This window comes from Aquila chrysaetos, chromosome 10 (genome assembly GCF_900496995.4).
Source record: "Aquila chrysaetos chrysaetos chromosome 10, bAquChr1.4, whole genome shotgun sequence".
Classification (NCBI taxonomy): domain Eukaryota; kingdom Metazoa; phylum Chordata; class Aves; order Accipitriformes; family Accipitridae; genus Aquila; species Aquila chrysaetos.
Genome location: NC_044013.1, coordinates 19844774 through 19862584, shown reverse-complemented (window position 1 = coordinate 19862584; position 17811 = coordinate 19844774). Strand labels below are relative to the sequence as shown.

Genomic DNA, 17811 nt, shown 5'->3' with positions numbered 1-17811 from the left:
ATTTTTTTCCTTGTTGTTTTTCAGTGGCCCACCCTCCTGGCCTGAGCAACCTCCTTACTAACACCCCTCTTCCTCTTTCCACCCTTTTTCCAGAATACCAGTTTCATTTGATACGCAATTCAATGTGCCAGTCTGACCTACTGGGACCTTGCTGTCTGAGACTCTACCACTGCGCAGACAGGGGAAACCTTCCTTCTAGCAATAAACAATGTTTACTTCCATACATTTATCTTCCTGTAAAGGAATTAAAAAATACTTCACAGACACAGTAAAGGGATTTTTGGAAATTAGCTTTTAATAATTTATAATACAGCTCTAACTTTAAAAAAAGCAGAACCCAAACAACAAATAAAAAAATTACAGGTTGTGCTTGACCAAGTGTGAGATCCCATTTTGCTCCAATCTTCAGGCTGCTGCATTTCAGACGACATCATTGCATCTCAGCAGTAAACAGTTTGCAAATATTGCTGCGTTCAGACAGGTCACTCTGCGCATTTTAAAGCAGTCTCCTTGTTTACTGCTCATATTATCTGCAATCTGCATTTCTGCTCTTCACAGTGTCAGGACCTGATACACAGTTTGCGAATATTATGCAAAGGAAATAATTCACAAAGGCAAACAATGGCAATCGAGTGTAGAACATGAGACTGGCTGGTAATGGGAGAGCAGGGCAGAGGCTTTGGTGTCTGCGTGTATGTGTATAAAGGGTTGGAGCAGGAGGAATGGGGGGAGTAAGGAAAAGCGACTGTATAAAAGATCATTATTACTAGACAATGTCATATCCTTAGTGACATGTAATGATGTTTAAATACCTTTGCCATTTCCCCCTGGTGATTGCTGCACTGGGTGCGTTCTGTGTGCCTATAGAGATATGTTTTTAAAAAATCAGGATGGAGTGAATGCTGCTCGTTGTTCTGGCTGCAAAATGTCAAACTGCAGTGGAAAGAAATACAGCATTGCAGTGGTGGTGCACTGAGGCCCCCGGTAGGAAAGCAGGAGCTATTAAGTGGAAAATTCCTGCAGAGGACGTGTTTCCATTTCTAATGCGAAGAAAGAGGGTGTTGTTTGAGGCTGGCAGGTCTGTGGAAAATACAGAAAACACAGGGAAGATGAGAAAATGACCTCATTGAACTCTGAGAACTTAAGCAAACAAACAGCTTCAGCCAACATACCACATTCTTGCAGCGCTTCTGCCCAAACAACAAATTGACCTATAAGTTATATAATCACCCACAAGCCCCCATGCCCCATGTAAATGTGGGAGGGAGAGGGGGTTTTTCACGGGGTGGGGGCAGTGCAAGTAGTAAAACCTGCTGCATTAGGAAAGACTATATGGGGGTGAGCTGCCTGTCCTCCCACCACCACCACCTGCCCACCCGAAGTGGAGTACTCACATGAGGTTCAGGCTTAATTGCACTCTGAATACCAGCAGAATGATGGCACTAGTTGTTTATTATAGTATGAACTATTTCAGTACAGCATAAATTTTCCATTTCAAAGGATCCTGAATGCCTGCAGGGAAGGGACTAGGTTTTGTGAGCAGAGGGTGGCCTCTGTAAAAGTTGGTAGGGTTTTCATCTTAGGGATGGTTAAAACTGCATTCTTTGAACTTGATTGGGGGGGCTCCTGGGAGCATGTTTAGGGTCTGTGTTTCCCCCTATAGAGGCCCCCTGTAGTGTTGCCTTGGACTGTCTGAGTTACCATTTTATATCAACTGAACAAATCCTAGTGTAAAAATGCAGGGGCTGGTTAGCCATGGGTTCTTCTGTGGTGGTTGTTCTACATAGCTACAGCCTGGCAGAAAGGGAAGATGTATGCCAGCATCCCCAGCATCTGACTGTGCTGAAAGGTTTGATTTCATTGTACAAATGCTTGCCTCTGTGTTATTTCCAATAACTAATTAATTGAACATAATGGAAAGAAAGTTATTAATTGGCAGAACAGCAGATAAACCATAATTAATAGTTTACAATAATATTACTTACAAATCAGAAAAGGGCTTTTCTGTTAACTAATAGTATATTTGCTGTGGTAACATGTTCTCTGCTACCATGTAGTTCTAATGTGCACTTTTAATGGATAGGGCTTTTTTTTTTTTTTCTTGTTTACACTGTTAAAATTCCATTGTCTCCCAGTTGCAGATGATTTGATGCACATCCAAAACCTGCTCTGCCATCCAGCATTTTACATGGACTTTGCCTGTGATAGGCATGTTAGTTTTGAAAGGTCCTTGCAACTTTAAAGACTGCATGATGCTTTAAAGGAGAAGCATAGCTATGAGCAAATAAAGCGTTTGATTTTGAAGGTGCATCTTTAAAGCATATGCATAGGAACGGGCAAGGTTCAAATATTAGCAGCAAAGAAAAAGCAGCTGACACGAGTGACAAACTACAGATGCACATTCAAATTTCATGTAAGCTGCTAGTTAGATCCAGTGGTTTGATCCATTCTGTCGTTAGATTAGGGACCACTAGCCGTGAATGCACTGTGGTATAATTCAGAAAACCCCAGCAGCTGTAAGGACCTGACTAGATTCAGTGCTCAGCTTCCCCCACCAAAACATTTTAGAGTAAGACAAAGTGAATTAAAGATGGGTGCTGAGAAGAAAGTGAGACCATACCAAACTTGATCCAAAAATGCAATGCTTCCCTCTTTCAGGGTTTGAAAAATGGGATTAAATTACCATTTTTTCCTTTCCAGCAGTTTGACATGTCCTTCAATATCTGGAACACAAGAAAAAAAAAAATGACAGAATTACATACTACAAAAAATCTGTACATACCAGACTTTCAGCATTATTTTGTAGGCATACATTAAGTTGTTTGGACAAAGATCAAAAAAGGTGGGTGAAGATTGGGGCATGTGGCTAAATCAGACTGAAATTCTCTCATAGCTGCTAAGTATTGCTTTTCAAGGCTCCAGATGCCAGTTATTTCAGGTATGGAGGAGATAGTGTTGTAGTAATACAAACAGGAAATAATTCTCATCTATGTAGCTCAGATCTGAAAACCAATTTGCCCAGAATACAGCGCTGTTTCAGTTTAACCCTAAATGCCTGCATCCTCTGCAGCACAATGGCCAAAAGACATTCAAGAGCTCCACAGTGTTGTGTTATTCCCTTTCTGGGAATGTTTAACCAGGGCAAACTATATAGTGCAGCATTTCTGCACGATGCCATGGATTCTGTTTCTCTTTTCCTTGTGCTGTGTAACTAAGGGGCACTGTAAGGGGCACATAACTTACAGACGAGAACAGCTTTCTCCTCCGCACTCTGACAGGAAATAAAAAGCTCCCAAAAAACTCAAGAGAAAAACAAACTTTGTGAATGACAAAAAGAAGCACTGCCAAAACACAAGAGTTTCCTGTACCTAATAAAAGGAAAAAGGCAGATTTTTGCTTATCCTTACCTTGTGGCTGCAAATGGCAAGAAAAAGACATAAGGAGTGCCCTGTGTATCATTAGGGCTCTGGAGTTTAGCACCCATTGCAGGATGAACTCTTCTGAGGAGTGCGGGGCTTTGGTTACACTTTCCCTCTGCTTTTTATAAGTTCTCTTTTACATAGCAGACTCGGCTCATAACAGAGCTTCTGTTTTGTGTTCACTTTAGAAGACTTTAGATATCTAAAGAGACTTCTAAGAGACTGTTTTAAATAAAAACTTAGATAAATCTGGGTGATGAAGTACAAACCTAAGCCAAGGAGATTGCAGGCAAGCCATGTTCAGCTCAGTCATTCATGCACCTCGGTCCAGGCCTACCTTACGCTTTCAGAAGTATGCAGAAATGCCTGGTCAAACTAACCTGTGCAGGAGTTTCATGAAGCACAAAAATAGGTAGTAGAATAAACCAAAAAATGCAGTTTTGTGAGTTGCCCTTCTTTGCATCACAGTATCAAAAGACATGGAGTAAAAGAGCCACAGAAATCATTGATAGAGATCTGGCCTTTAGTTCTTTGTTCTTTTATTTTAAATCATCAGATTCACCACAGCTGGGAAATGTGAGCTGTCAGCATGCCCAAGCTAGCTTCAGGACTGTCTGCTTGTTCTGACCATAGTGGAAATAGGACACTTGGCCACTGACCGCTGATGGAAGTACTGAATCCCCAGGATTTTACTATCACTGATCATATGGGTCTGGTTTCCTACCTTTTATGAATCTAAGAGCTTGAAAGAGGTTTTGAGATCATTGCGCCGAGTGTGAATCAGTCTCTTTCCTCGTTTTGCAGTTCAGATGACTCCCAGTTTGGACAACTGGAGGATGAGGACCCCAGGACATGCTGAAGAGTAAGCTTACTGTTTTATCTGGATGCAGAAAGCAAGCCTGTTGGTCAGTGGTTTCATACTGAGGCAGGAACAAAAAAGGAAACTTCACAGTAGGATGTATACACAGGACTTTCATGGATAAAATGTGTGTAACCTGCCCCAGCACTGGCAAGATGAGACCTTTATCTGTCTCAGGAGTCGTAGCTCAAGATGTGGGTCCTGCTTAGGAGCCATAGAAGGCAACAAGAATCATCAGGTGTTTAGAAACCGTGTCTTGGGAAAGCATTGGGATTTCAAGCACTTGAAGGGCAGCTGCAAAGAAGGAGGTAATCTGTGTTTTCCATGTCCATTGGAAGAAGAATTGGCTCAAATTATATTAAGACAGAGTTATCTTGGACTGTATTAAAAAGCTTATGTTGAGTGATAGGAAGAGGTACAAATGCAAAACTGAAAGCATTCTGCTGAATACAGATCCTCCCACGTACCAGAAGAAATAGATAAATCAGTCAAAGTGTGGGTCAGTTTATGCTTGGAAAAAAGTTTGACTCAACCAGGGGTTGAGTGCTCTCAGCTAGTTTTGACTCAGCTGGGTGCTGCCAGCTGCTCATGAAAAAAGCAGGGTGGTAGAACAGGCCGAGCGTTTGAGAGTTATGGCATGATGGAAGGCTTTGGGAGGGCTTGGACCTTGTTGTTTTTCCCGGCTTCTTGAAAGATCTAAGTCACAATTGACCTCTACAGATATATGTATATATGTATTTTTCTTATAGCAATTGATCTGGCAATGAGGAGTGCTTGATTAGACTTTCTGTAGGCAGATCTGTTTGCAGTGCAAGAGCCTAACCATTAGAATTGAAACAAGCCTAAATTTGCCTCCTCTGTTGAAACAGTCAGTTTCAGTAGAACTTCTTCCAGTTTTACAGCAGTGAAGCTAAGTTAAATTGCATGTGAGGCAAGACAATACAGATACTAAAGATCTGAGTCAAGATCAATCAACCTCATGATTTCTCTTACCCAAGTCTTAAGGAGAGCTCCTTGGAGATCATTAGTTTCTATAATGTGTATTACTAAAAGAAGTCCATGGGGTTTGGGGAGAAGAAATAAGGGAGGCTTTTAGTATACTCCCTTTTCTGCTTTTAGTTGTGATTCACATAATTAATGAGCATGATGCTAAACTCACTCCATCCAGCATGGCGGGAATGTTATGTAGTGTCACTAGCAAGTATTTAGTCTGATTCAGCCCTATAAGCCCCCCCACCTCACACAAGCTAATTGCGAGGATTAGGGCACACCAAGACACTCAAGCTCCACTCCTGTGGGTTTGGGGAGAAACAACATATTTAAACATTCCAGCTACAGCTCCCTTGGCAATGTACATAACAACAAATCAGTAAAACTATGGGTTTCTGTTTTCTTAACCCTTCAGGACATTGACTGAATGAATACTTCCTTGAGGAAACAGTTCAGTCAACCAGATATACTCAAACACTTTTAAATCCAGCAGGCCTTTTCTCTGTACAAAACCAGCAGCAGTTGAATTCCATGTCAAACTGATCTCCCCTAGCATTAAAGGGTTTAATTCAAACACACATATGTACGATTAGGAAACCCTTCACAGAAGTCTGCATGAAAAAAAGACAGGAAAAACCAATCCCAAAAAGTCAAGGTTTCATATCGTTATAAAGTTCCTGTAGATCAGAGGACACAGAGAAGAATACACAAGAAATTCTATAAAGCACGTAAGTACTCTTAAAAAACAAAACAATATTAGCATTTGCGTAGGTTATAAACACAATATCGTTCCTGTCAGTTATAGCAATAACAATATCTATAGCAACTTTATAATGATTCCTCTGGGAATTTAAAATACTTCATAAATATTAACTAATACTATGAAATAATATTTGCACCATCTCTGTGAAATACATGAGATCTGCCCCCAAGTTTATTCCACTGCTCAATAAACTGCAGCTTCTTGTGATGTTAAGCACATCTGCTCTTTAGCAGTGGCCATTCCTATTGCACAGAAGTTTGGAAGAGGAACCTCCAGCTGAATGCATGTGCAGGGTGGTGGAAATCACTAGTCCTCACCTGTACCTCAAAAAGAGCCGGTGTAGATTTTGGGCTGTCATTAGTAGGCAGAATTCATGAACATGCTCACAAGGCCTCAGTTAATAGCTGCAACAGCAATGGTATCCTGCAGGTTTATTTAAGACAATGGTCTGTCCCCTACTGTCTTCCTCAGAAGTTTAGGTTTATGAAAGCATTAAAACCTTTGCCCTAGGGACCCTAGGGTGGGCTCATCAAATGATGTGTAGTGATTGTCTGAAGAGAACTTACCTTGCTTCCTCAGCGTACAAGTGACCTGATCTAGCTTTTTAGGAAAGCAAGAGAAACTATCAGTACCTATGATAAACGTATAACTATTCCTTAACTACTAGTGCACTGATGCATGCTTACATACACAAAGGAAGAGATTGAAGCTACAAAAGTAAATCAGGGATCAAACAGACATTGGTGCAGTCTAAAGCAATTACAGTTCATAACCCAGCTTTTTCCCCTTTCTCTCTGTAAGCTTTAATTTTTGTTATTTTCAAAAGGAGCCTGCATGATCTTCCCTTAGATCTTCCATCCTGTGATGGTGAGGCACCTTGTTGCGTTTTGTAGCTTCAAGCAGATACAAGAAGGAATAAGTACACCTGCAAAATTGTTGAAGGCTCTTTAGCTTTAAACATCTAAGGCTCCATCACTCCAGCATTGCTCTCCATCGATGGAGAGTGCTCACCTTCTCCCCTGCAGCAGCTAGTATGTAAATCTTCAGGAAGCAGACCCCCTCCCCCTCCACCCTCAGCCTTGGCTCACAACAGTGTTAAAGATTATGCAGCATCCTCACTAACGCTTGGTTGCCAGGGCTTCCTTGTTCCCTAGCCAACTACTATACTAAGGCTTTTCTGGCAGCCATCCAGCTGTGCTTCATTTAGGAACCTCTGCAGCAGTAAAGGATGTGTTTTCCCAATTTACTGGAGAAATCAGTTTGTTGCTTGTCTCCTAAAGACCCTAAGCAGTTGGGGAAGCAGTAACTTTTCACAGAGGACCTGTAAGACAAAGAACCTCTCTTCTCCCTGTTCTCTACAAACCGGAATTTAAATCTTACTGCAGAGAGCTTGGATTTTGCCCTAACCCAGCTAGTGTGGATCCTAGACACATCAGTGTGGCACTGTGCCCAGACCAGCACAGGCACAAAGCCACAGATGGTGATACCTTCCACAACTGGGCTGGTAACTCTTAGTTTTTTTCTGTGCAATGTGGTGGTATTGTCTTGCTTGGGAAGAGAGAGGGTAACTTAGCATGTGCTGCTGCTTCTGCGTATCCTATTTCACTAAAGATTTCACAGCATCACAGCAATGCAAATCCTAGCTAACATTGCTTTTAATGTCAAGTTTTCTTGGGCCAACTGCATTTAAGATGGAAGGGGTATGATGGCACTAGATAGCTATGAAAGGGCCTTGCTTGCTGTTTCAATCAGCGTTGGTGACATCCAAAGATGTAGCAATGCTATGGTCACTTCCAGGCTGGACTTCTGCCCAACGGCTTGAATAGGCTTTGGTTACAGAAGCTGATTGCAGGATACACGGTGCCAGCAGCAGGCACAAACTGTTGCCATCACGGTAGTACATGTCCAGAGAGAGCCCAAGGCCAGTGCCCAGACTGAATGAAAAGCCACAGGGAAGGTCACACCAAGAGGACAGCTTGACAGGTTTTTATTGCTCATGCCATGATTCTTCTGTCTATTAAAGCCTCCAGGGTGTCACTGCTCTTTAATTTCTCATTGCTAGAACAATTAATGAGGTGCATTTGTGCCCTTAGTGCAGTCTCATGGTAACTTTATAGTACCATTCATGCAATAAGTGCCAGATCAAGAAGGGAGGGGGGCATCCAGATGGAAATAGGATTTACTGGGTTATATATTCCGGCTGTCCCCAAAGTAGAACAGGGTTCCACACACTAAGGAAAGGATAATTTACACTGAAAAAAAAAATCAATAAAAGGCAGATGCTGCCATCAGTTCAGCTGTCACTCATACACCTAACAACTGCTGCCCATATGTCAGTCCTTTATCTGAGATTAATCCAACCTAAACTACACATACCCTGGAATAGGTAAGTAGAATGGGCAAGGAAAGTTTCCTTTTTCAAGCTCTTTATTTTGAAAGGCAAGAAATGGACTCCTGTGTTTAAGGTCAGGAAAGCTGTACAAATTCAAGTTTTGCAAGTCTCTTTACAACCTTAGGCAATTTGTTATAGTAGCATCTATACAATTTTGCTAATTTGGGCAGCAGTTTACAGTCAAATCCTGGCACCCTTTTTAGCCATACTACTTACGTGTTAGCTTACACTCTGGCTTTAGCCTGGGAGAAGCCAACCAGGTTCTCTAGATAGGGGAAGTCAAGACAAATTAAATACCAGATCACACTTAAGGTTTCTCTCTGCAGGATGAGTAAGCCTCAGTTAAATCACTATTCTGAAACTGCAAGCACAGCTATTGATGCCAGATGCAAGCCAGGTCTAGTTCCCAAAGCGTAGAGTGGATTAAAACGTATGATTGCAGATCTAGTTAGGGAGACTTTAACATAGCTTGTAACAGAGGACCTAAAAATGATATGCATTACTAGCACAAAAGTAGAGATTTTTGCACTCTAAGGCTACCTGAGCTATCACTTAAATGTGCTATATAATAAAAGTGGCTGATCCCAAAGACATACATCAGACTAGTTAATGGACTGAGGTGCATTGGCAGTGGACTACATTTTATATATATGTATAAAAATATATATATATACACACAAAAAATACATAAGAATTATATATATGTGTGGCGCTTCTTATTGATAGTACCTGAACAATTTATACTCTAGTCTTGCTAGGGGAAAGGACATTGTATTTGCAATCCATTAGATCTCCAAAGAAATAGTAAACACTGTATCTATCTGTGCTACTAAGTAAATATATAAGAGGCCAAAAAAGCAATGTAATAGCAAACAAAAAGAGAGCAGATGAATTACAGAGCTACATCAAGCCTTACCCTGATGCCACCCAAGAAGGCCTGATCATCAGTATTCAGCCCTCAGTATTGCACCTATAGCTTTAGCATTTCAGACCGGGGCAGGGGGCGGGGAGGAAGCAAGAATTTGGCTTTTGTTTACTGTGTGAAAGGGGAGTGTGTAGCTCCTCACATAGTCCCACAGGACATGCAGAATTCAGTCACTCGCTCTATACAACCTTTCACTGGAGGATTGTGCAGGCAGCAAAAGTATTTGTGATACTAATTAAAGATTAGAAAATCCTCATTTAGGGAAAATGCCCCTTGGCAAAGTATTTCAAAATAAACTAAATATATTTCTGTCCAAAGTAATGGAAAGGGCTGTATTTCTCAACTTAGAGAAAAGGGGATTAAAAATGCACCCTGGTTGGGGTGAAATGGTTGTAAAAAAGGAGGCATAAAATGTTTTTACTTCAGTTCCGACAAAGGTCCAAACTAAAGAATAGTCCTTTAGTCTAAGGACTGAAAAATAACAGACATCTAGCTAGAATAAAGTCTCATTTAATATAACAAGCTATTCAAAAAATTGGTAGCCCTCTTCCTAAAATAAATCAATGAAAAAGTGTCACTCTTTTTGTCACAATTAAAAAAAAAAAAAAAAAAAAACCAAGTAAAAATGTTATAACCAATATTATGGCTCAATGGAACACAGCCTATGGTTGCAGCACCAAATTTTACCAAGAGAAAGACTTTTAAAACTGAGAGAATATTTTGAGACCATATGGTACCCAAATCTAAAACTTGGAACATTTTGACCATTTTGTACGGACCTTGTCAGAGTAGCAAAAAAAAAAATCAAAGATAAATTAATAGGGTACCTGGAAAGACTTGCATAGCGTACAGTTTTGCTGATGAAAAGTAATGTACACAGCATGAACTGATGTTAATAAGTGTAAAAAATAATTGTTATCCCTCACGGTGTATATATGTGTTGGCTATAGTTATGGGTTTTTTGGAAGTACTGTTGTCATGGTTACCATTCAGCTGTCTTTATATTTTAATATGCCCTGTTTTGTAAGGTTGAGGTTCAATTCAAGTTCATATGAAGCAACTCAACTAAAGTTTTCAGATATGGTCTCTAATTTAATGTGCATCATTTTCTGAGAGGCCAACTTGAAATACTTCTGGCATGATTTTAAGAGATGTCAGGCACCTTCAGATGCAGCAGAAGTCAATGCCTTCTATGAATTGACCGAGTCATGAATAGTCTGCCAGACAGCATCGTCCATAACAGTCTTATTTTAAAAAGCTATAAACCTGTTTCAGTTGGTATAGGGAATGTTGCTGTACTCCTACAGGCTGAACCTGCCACCATTAGACACTAAATGAACAACATGTCATTGTTTCAGCAGCATTTATTTGTCTGAAGCTATAGGAATGCTTGACTGTAATGTTGTAAAATATAAACTTAATTCCTATGTGTAACATCAATAATCCAATACTTTTGGTCCATTGAAATGGAAAACTCCATTTCCCCTTTCCTTATGCAAATTTCCTCACGTTCCAATGTTGCAGGGGGGACAAAAGGCATTTTGCCTTTTGTAGTTCATTAAAAAGCTTGAGGTTCAAACCAAAATATCTAGACTCAATAAAAAACTCCTACCCAGGGTAATCGAGAATTGGCTCAGGTAACTCTGTGTGGTGTTTGCACTGTCCTCTGCAGGTATACCCAAAGAGTCAAACTGACATGCAAGTCCTTTTTGCTTTTCTATGGAAACAGATGAACCTGCTCTTCAAAGTAGCTTCTTTATCTTATTAGCTTTAAGAAAATCCTTTTCACTGCCTCCAACAAGCCACCTGGAACAGCATAATACTCCAGGAATGGCTCTTTCTTTGCTTTCCCTTTTCTCAATTTAGAATGTGGCTGAGCTAACATTTAGAATGTTAGCTGAGCAATGTGGCAAGGAGGTGTTGATCTTTTTTTTTTGTAGTGCAGTACATAGAAGTGGAGCCTGATCATAGGGAAAGGAAGCTTTTTGGTAAAGTTTCAGTATAGCTGACTTCTTCCCTATGAGCATATTACATCCAATTTAGAATTAAATTTAATATCTCCTACTTTTCTTTTTGGTATAAAAATGGGAAAGGAAAGTGTAGGGGGGAAGGCAAGTTCTAGATCAGTGTCTCTGTATTCGATGTTCAGCTCTTGCATAGTCTTTCAGCTTTTAGTATTTCTAGGTCTTGACTCCTGTTCTCCCAAGGGTGGACACAGGCAAGCTAGCTGCATCCACTGTGTTCCCCATGGCAGGTCTTCCTCTGGCTTTAGTGCTCATATTCTCCTAGAAGTATTCAAAGACTTTGGTTTCTTTTCCTCTTGATTGCTGGGCTGATGGTTTCTTCGGTTTGCTTTGTTTCCTTAATGAAATGGTCCTTGGGGGACATCCCTCTGCACTGGGGTGAGCCAGAAGCATCTCTTTTCATATTGTCTCTACTCAGTCATACCTCTCATAAGTGCATAGGATGCGATTGGCAAAAAAAGTCTTGCCCTTACCAACAGCTCCAGAAAATTTCTGGGGCACTAATTTAGTCAAAAAGGAAAATTCAAAGTGTAGGACACAAAATGCAGCATAAACCCCAAAAAGAACCAGGTCAGTGTTTGTGTTGCATGATCACCTGTGTCCCTATGTCCACATATACAGTTGTGTGTGCGTATGTCACATGTGGTGGTATTCTCACAGAGACACGTAATAAATGTTATCATGGGCTTTAGAAAACACACTCCCACCCCCCACCTGCACATTGTTTATTCAATTTATTAATTTATTCACTCATTCATCTATCTTTTGGGGACCCATTCAGACATGTAAGGAGGGTTGATATGTCTGTGTGTGGGTGTGTGTATTTGTAATCAGAGATACTCAATTGTATTCTTTTTTAATCAGACATCTCAACATTATTTCATGACTTGATTTCACAGTGTGCATTCTTTACGGCTCTTCACCTATTTGGATACTAAATGGGCCAGTAATTTATAAGCTTTATCTCCTAAACCCTAGAGTTAAGCATCAACAGAGAGCTGAAGATGAGTTTTAAGCAAATTGGATTGAAGGAGGCCTCTTTGGCCCCTGTTTCCAATTCCAGTGTATGTTCAGATGAGTAGAAAATGTTTGCTGCTAACCTCAATGCAGAGCTTCCAGTTCATTGCACAAGTGATACACTTCCATACACTTGATGATGTGGTCTGTGATCTATGGAAAGAGGAAGAGAGCTCTGAGATGAACTCCAGATGCACCTATTCATTATGCTGCGGGCTCTGGAGGCCTGGAATCATGCAAAACAGCATTTCAAAAGTCACTTTCTAGGTCATAGCATGAGATGGTAGCGATAACATCTCTAAACAGGCTGCCTTTGCAGAGAAAGGGTCACCTGCTTTTGCACCATGTTAAACACTGAACAGATGAAGAGACTCTCTGGCATTGCAGGGTAAGCCTTCTCTTCTAGTGAGTGAGTTTACAGTATAGATGTGTGAGAATATTTTTATCACGAGCCCATGCTTTTAAACAGGTTATAAGTAAAGTACCAGCAGGGGGCCAGTAAAACAAAGACTACTTTTTGATTTGTTCATTAAAATCAAATAATTATTTAGACCCTAACTGATCAAACTCTGTACTTTAAAAAGAAACAAAACCCAACATAGTCCTCATTCTGCCTGCTTGATGTTAAATGGTAAAACAGCACAGGGGTGAAAATATCCTGGAGCCCTGTATCATCTTCATTATCTTCACTGGTGAAGTGAGTGAGTGAGTGAGTGGAGGTGTGAAATTCCAGCAGAGAGGAACATGCTGTTTTAAGAGGAAGTGCTGACATGCAGGCTACAATTAGACAAAAAATGACTGCTGACATTTAGAAATCATTACAGAGAGGAAATTGTGAGTGTAATTATGTCATCATTGACACTGTTCAAGTGTACTGATGCATTTTTGCTGATCAAAATCAAGTGTTTATATTTGTAAATAGAATGCACTTAGCAACTCTATCAATGGAAATGTTCTAGCCAAGAACTAAGGAAAATGGAGCCAAGTCACTTTGACAAAAACTTTTTTCCTTTTTGCTGATTTTCAGTATTTTGATTTCAGTATCATTTCTTGTTAACAAAATTGTGTCTTGTTATTTAGTATTTTGGATGACTGGCTGAGTTTTGTTTGTAGGGGTTTTATTGCATAGAACAATAGGAATGGCCATTCTGGAGCAAGCCAAAGATCCATTTTGGCAATATGTATCCTGCATCCAACAGTGGCCAACAGTAAAAGCCTACAGAAGGATATAAGAAAACAGTAAGTATGTAATGATATTAGCTACACCAGTCTACCAGCTTCCAAAATGTGCTGCTCAGGGACTTAGACTGCTCAAAACCATCAGACTAATGAAGTCTTTCTGACTACCTTTAGAAATAGTCTGATACTGGAGTCAGTGCAAATGGAGACATGATGTCACCATGTGCCAAAATATGTAAATGTTATCATTTACTTGGAGAAGAGGAGTTTGTTGACTGTGATAATACTGAATTCTTGTCGCTGCATTATATAACACAGTTCTGCCTTAAGGCTTGCCATAAGTCCTTTACCTATGGCATATTATCACTCAATGACAGGGAAAAGTGACCAATCTATGATACGTAAAAATGCTCAGTTTGGAATGGACAAAATATGTGAAAGGGTATGTTTCTAGCTGATTCCAAAACCAGATTTTTTTTTTTTTATCTTGGAGACTTGGGAGATTTTACATAAAGCCCACTTTATAAATGTGAAAGCAGAAGTGTTTACAAAGGCTCTTGAGAAAAGTAAGAAAAGGTCTTGGCTTCTGCAACGAAATGGCCACAACAAAAAATGTCTACAAATGCTACCTACTGAGGATGGCATTTTGTTCACAGTATTCTTGAAAATGTTTATGGTGGAAATTAAGAAAAGGACTAAAAGTGTGAACAAGATAAAGGATGCTTAATAATGAGGTGCTCCACATATCAACACAGTTATTCTTGAAGACTGTGGCAGAAACAGAAATATGAATATTGAATGTCAACTATTCGGGTTAAAACTAACTACTCTTCAGCCTGCATCTACTGAGCTCTAAAATTCCCCTCAGTACCTCTTTGTTATTTTTATAAGAAAGTAATATAAAAATTGGTTTGTCTTTGCCTTTTCTTTCTGTTTTTCAGTCCTCTATTGGCTTAGCCCTTTACAATCCATCTATTAATTTTCTGGGTGTCCTCCTGCAGCCAGTTTTTTTCTTTTGACATTGGGTCCATCAGTTTCCATCAGTGTCCCTGTTTCCTGGATGTCAAAACACATATCCAGTCAAATTGTGTTACCAGAATAATGTCAAGCAACTCTATAGTCACCACATCAGCAGAAGAGCTGCTTTCATAATGTCATTTTATGATTAGATGAATACTGTAATTCATTTTTAGAGTGATAAGGGTTTCCATGTCAAAATACAGAATTCTTTGTGCCATTAAAATACTAGAAATCAGTAGTTAGGGAACAACCCACAGTGGGTGTCTTGGGAGAGGCCAGTCCCACAGGTATTTTGGATGACTGCTTATTGCAGCAGGGAATACTGAAGAACCCATGAAAGAGTAGGCCACAAAAAATAGGTAATAAGGCTTTACTATTGTATAAAAATATGACAGAAAGAATAGTATTATGTTACTGTGTTTTATATTATAACGTTTACTTATAAGGCTACTTTCATCTTTATCTCCCTTTTCACTAATTCATACCTTTCTAGATTTATTTTCTCCTTGGAATCAGAGTTTTCCATATGTTATCTTAGTTGAAAGCTTATTTAATTACTGCTTCTAACAAGCTAAAGAAAAACCATTTTTCCTGTTCTCTGCTTGTTTTTGAAAGACAGACGTTGAAAAAATTCATCTTTCTCTGCACAGTAAACTGGTGCCACACACTTAGTCTTTTTAAACACATCATTCCAGAACAGCTGAACTTTGAAACTTGGCAATGTCTAATAATTTATTTTTTTTTTTATAATCTATCATCTCTAAGTGTATTTGAAAGACATTACTTTGTCTGAAATTTTAATAAACACAAGATTGACAGGGTATTGCTGAGTATCAGGACTGTCAAGTAGTTAAAGCCCCATTCCTACCAAAGTGAGGTGAACACAAATCAGTACCAATGGGCAGCCCTGTACAGTCCACCCAAATGCAAGGAATTGAGCATCAGTTCAAGACTGACCCCCGAAAGCAGCATTGGAAAGGGCTGTGAGAGGTCCTCTGGTGAATCATCAGTGAAGAGTCAGATCTACATGTTGTCTTTGCTTTTAGCTTAATGATGATTGTGTTTTGTGGGAGATTTTATTTTTATTTTATTTACTATTTTTAATTTTTTTTTTTTGTTAAGACCATGATGGGCATTCCACAACTTCCCTGATAAAAAGTACCCATCTTCACTTCTAGAGACCTTTACCTAAAGTTTAACCTGAATCTTCCTTGAAATTACCTCTTTGAATACCTACCATGCAATTCTTTTTGCAGGATCAATCTTTCAGTCTTTGAGGTTAGCCCCTAAGCAAGCTTCTAGCCTCTGGAACACGGCAGCCTGCATTTTCTTTACTTCACTTTACAAGCACAAGTGGTGTGGGTCTCAGAGTATTGGTCGGTGCTTTGTATGAGGCAGAAGGAAAAAAACCCACTTCCCCAAATGAAACACTGCATCAGCACTGAAATTAGAAAAAATATTGTAAGTGATAAAAGCCCTTGGAGACTGGACAGTGTCTCCTTATATTGTCTGCATTCCACAATATTCTGTATAATTATGCTTTCATTGCAAAACAATTTGTCAGTCTCTCATTTGCCAAGACATTGTCAATATAACATAATTCAAGTCATGAGCTTCTGCTCTGATAGCCCAATCCTGTAAGCTGTCTCCATTTAAGCATAAAGGCCCCTTTAACAACAAAAATAAACCTGTTTTGCCAGTCTTTCCTCAGACCACCCACCACAGTGAGGTGTGAGCTTCAGAAGTTATATGAAGATGAGTAAATCCTAATATTGAAAGACACCTGCAGTATTGTTTTCTTGCACTATGTACTATTAACAAAGCCAGTACAAATAGCAAGTGTAGTCACAGTGTTCAGAAGAGTGATTCTACTGAAGGACTTTGGGTATAACGGTAGGAGAGGCTATGTAGTAGTTATAGTAATCAATGCAATTTCATATCAGTTTTGATGACATGGAATGATCTACCCTGTCAGCTTTCAGACAGACCAAATTTTAAGCCCTTTAATCTCTATTGTGAATAATTATCTATCCAGGTTGTCTTTTCTCATCACCATACCAAGGCAGGGGATTTACTAGTACAGCTAAACAAACCAGTATAATCATTAAAACAATAGAGCTCTACTTCCTGATGCTACTACTACAGAAATGTTAAATAGTAGTAACAGAAAAGTGTGTTGCCTGATTTCAGTAAAACATACTGCAATAAGAATAATTATTCCTTGATCCATTCCAGTTTGAAAGGCTTCAGCTGAGCCTACAACTAAGTTAAACTATCAAAAAATGAGACTATAGCAATCAGTCTCAAAACCTCTTATATCTTTCAATTCTATGAATATAATACGCTATTTCTGCTGTACAATGAATTAAATTAACATATGACCAAGGTGTAGATAAAAACATGCAGCAGCAAGTCTGAGGGCCATGCTGGATAAAATAAGAACAATTTACAATGGAATAATATGATTTATCAACTAAAGATTTTCAGCTATAAAACAACTCCTCATTCTCTTCCCCCACAGTCAAGTACAACCAAAGAGAAGATCGGGAAATCTGCAAATGTGGGAGCAGAATAACAATCCAGCAAAGAATGGTAAGAAAGGAAAAAAACGTAAGATAGCATCCAAATTTGATTGCTGAAACATTTTTGCTTCTGAAATACTGCAAATTAGCACTATTTACTCAGGTTTCATTAGTTAAATTTCAATTGCTATATGTGTGAAATAAATTATGCAACCTGTAAATCTTAATTACATTGTTAATTGGGATAACTTTATGATCATTTTGTGATGTCTCAAATCAGTGAGACAAGTTTTTTTATTTTAGAGTTGATCAGAGCTGGCGGCTCTTTGAATATAACGCACTGCTGGTACATGTTGATAGAATTGAAATAATTAATTATAATCTTTTGATTACTGAGTTTTAAATACTAGTATCCATAAACCAAAAAATACAGCAGTATTTGGATGTAATATGATTTTAATACTTCATGCAGCAATTGCTTCTAGTTAAATAATTGGTATTAATTATGCAAGCACGAATTATTCCTACACCAGGGTTTTATGTCCATCACAACAGTGAAGCAGGTTTAGATTTAGACACAGATGCAGTTGGCAAAAGCAGCACTTGTAGTGAGACAGATGAGGAGGCTTGGATATTTTGATGCCAGGGCACTCGTAAACCTGGTAGGTTCACCATGCTTAGATAACGTAAGGCAGTATAGT

The 17811-nt window shown here is 39.2% G+C and overlaps 1 long non-coding RNA gene across 2 annotated transcripts in view; it reads right to left on the bottom strand.

Annotated features, from left to right (window-relative positions):
• Positions 1-277: 277 nt before the first annotated feature.
• LOC115347253 overlaps positions 278-17811 on the bottom strand; it is a 30596-nt gene continuing 13062 nt past the window's right edge. The window contains exons 1-3 of one of the 2 annotated variants that reach the window (XR_003925421.1): positions 15826-16017; positions 2684-2723; positions 278-1080 (exon numbers count right to left, since the gene is read on the bottom strand). This is a non-coding gene — a long non-coding RNA (uncharacterized LOC115347253). Of the gene's footprint in view, positions 1081-2683; positions 2724-15825; positions 16018-17811 lie in introns of those variants that run through there. The other variant, XR_003925422.1, reaches the window with a different exon arrangement.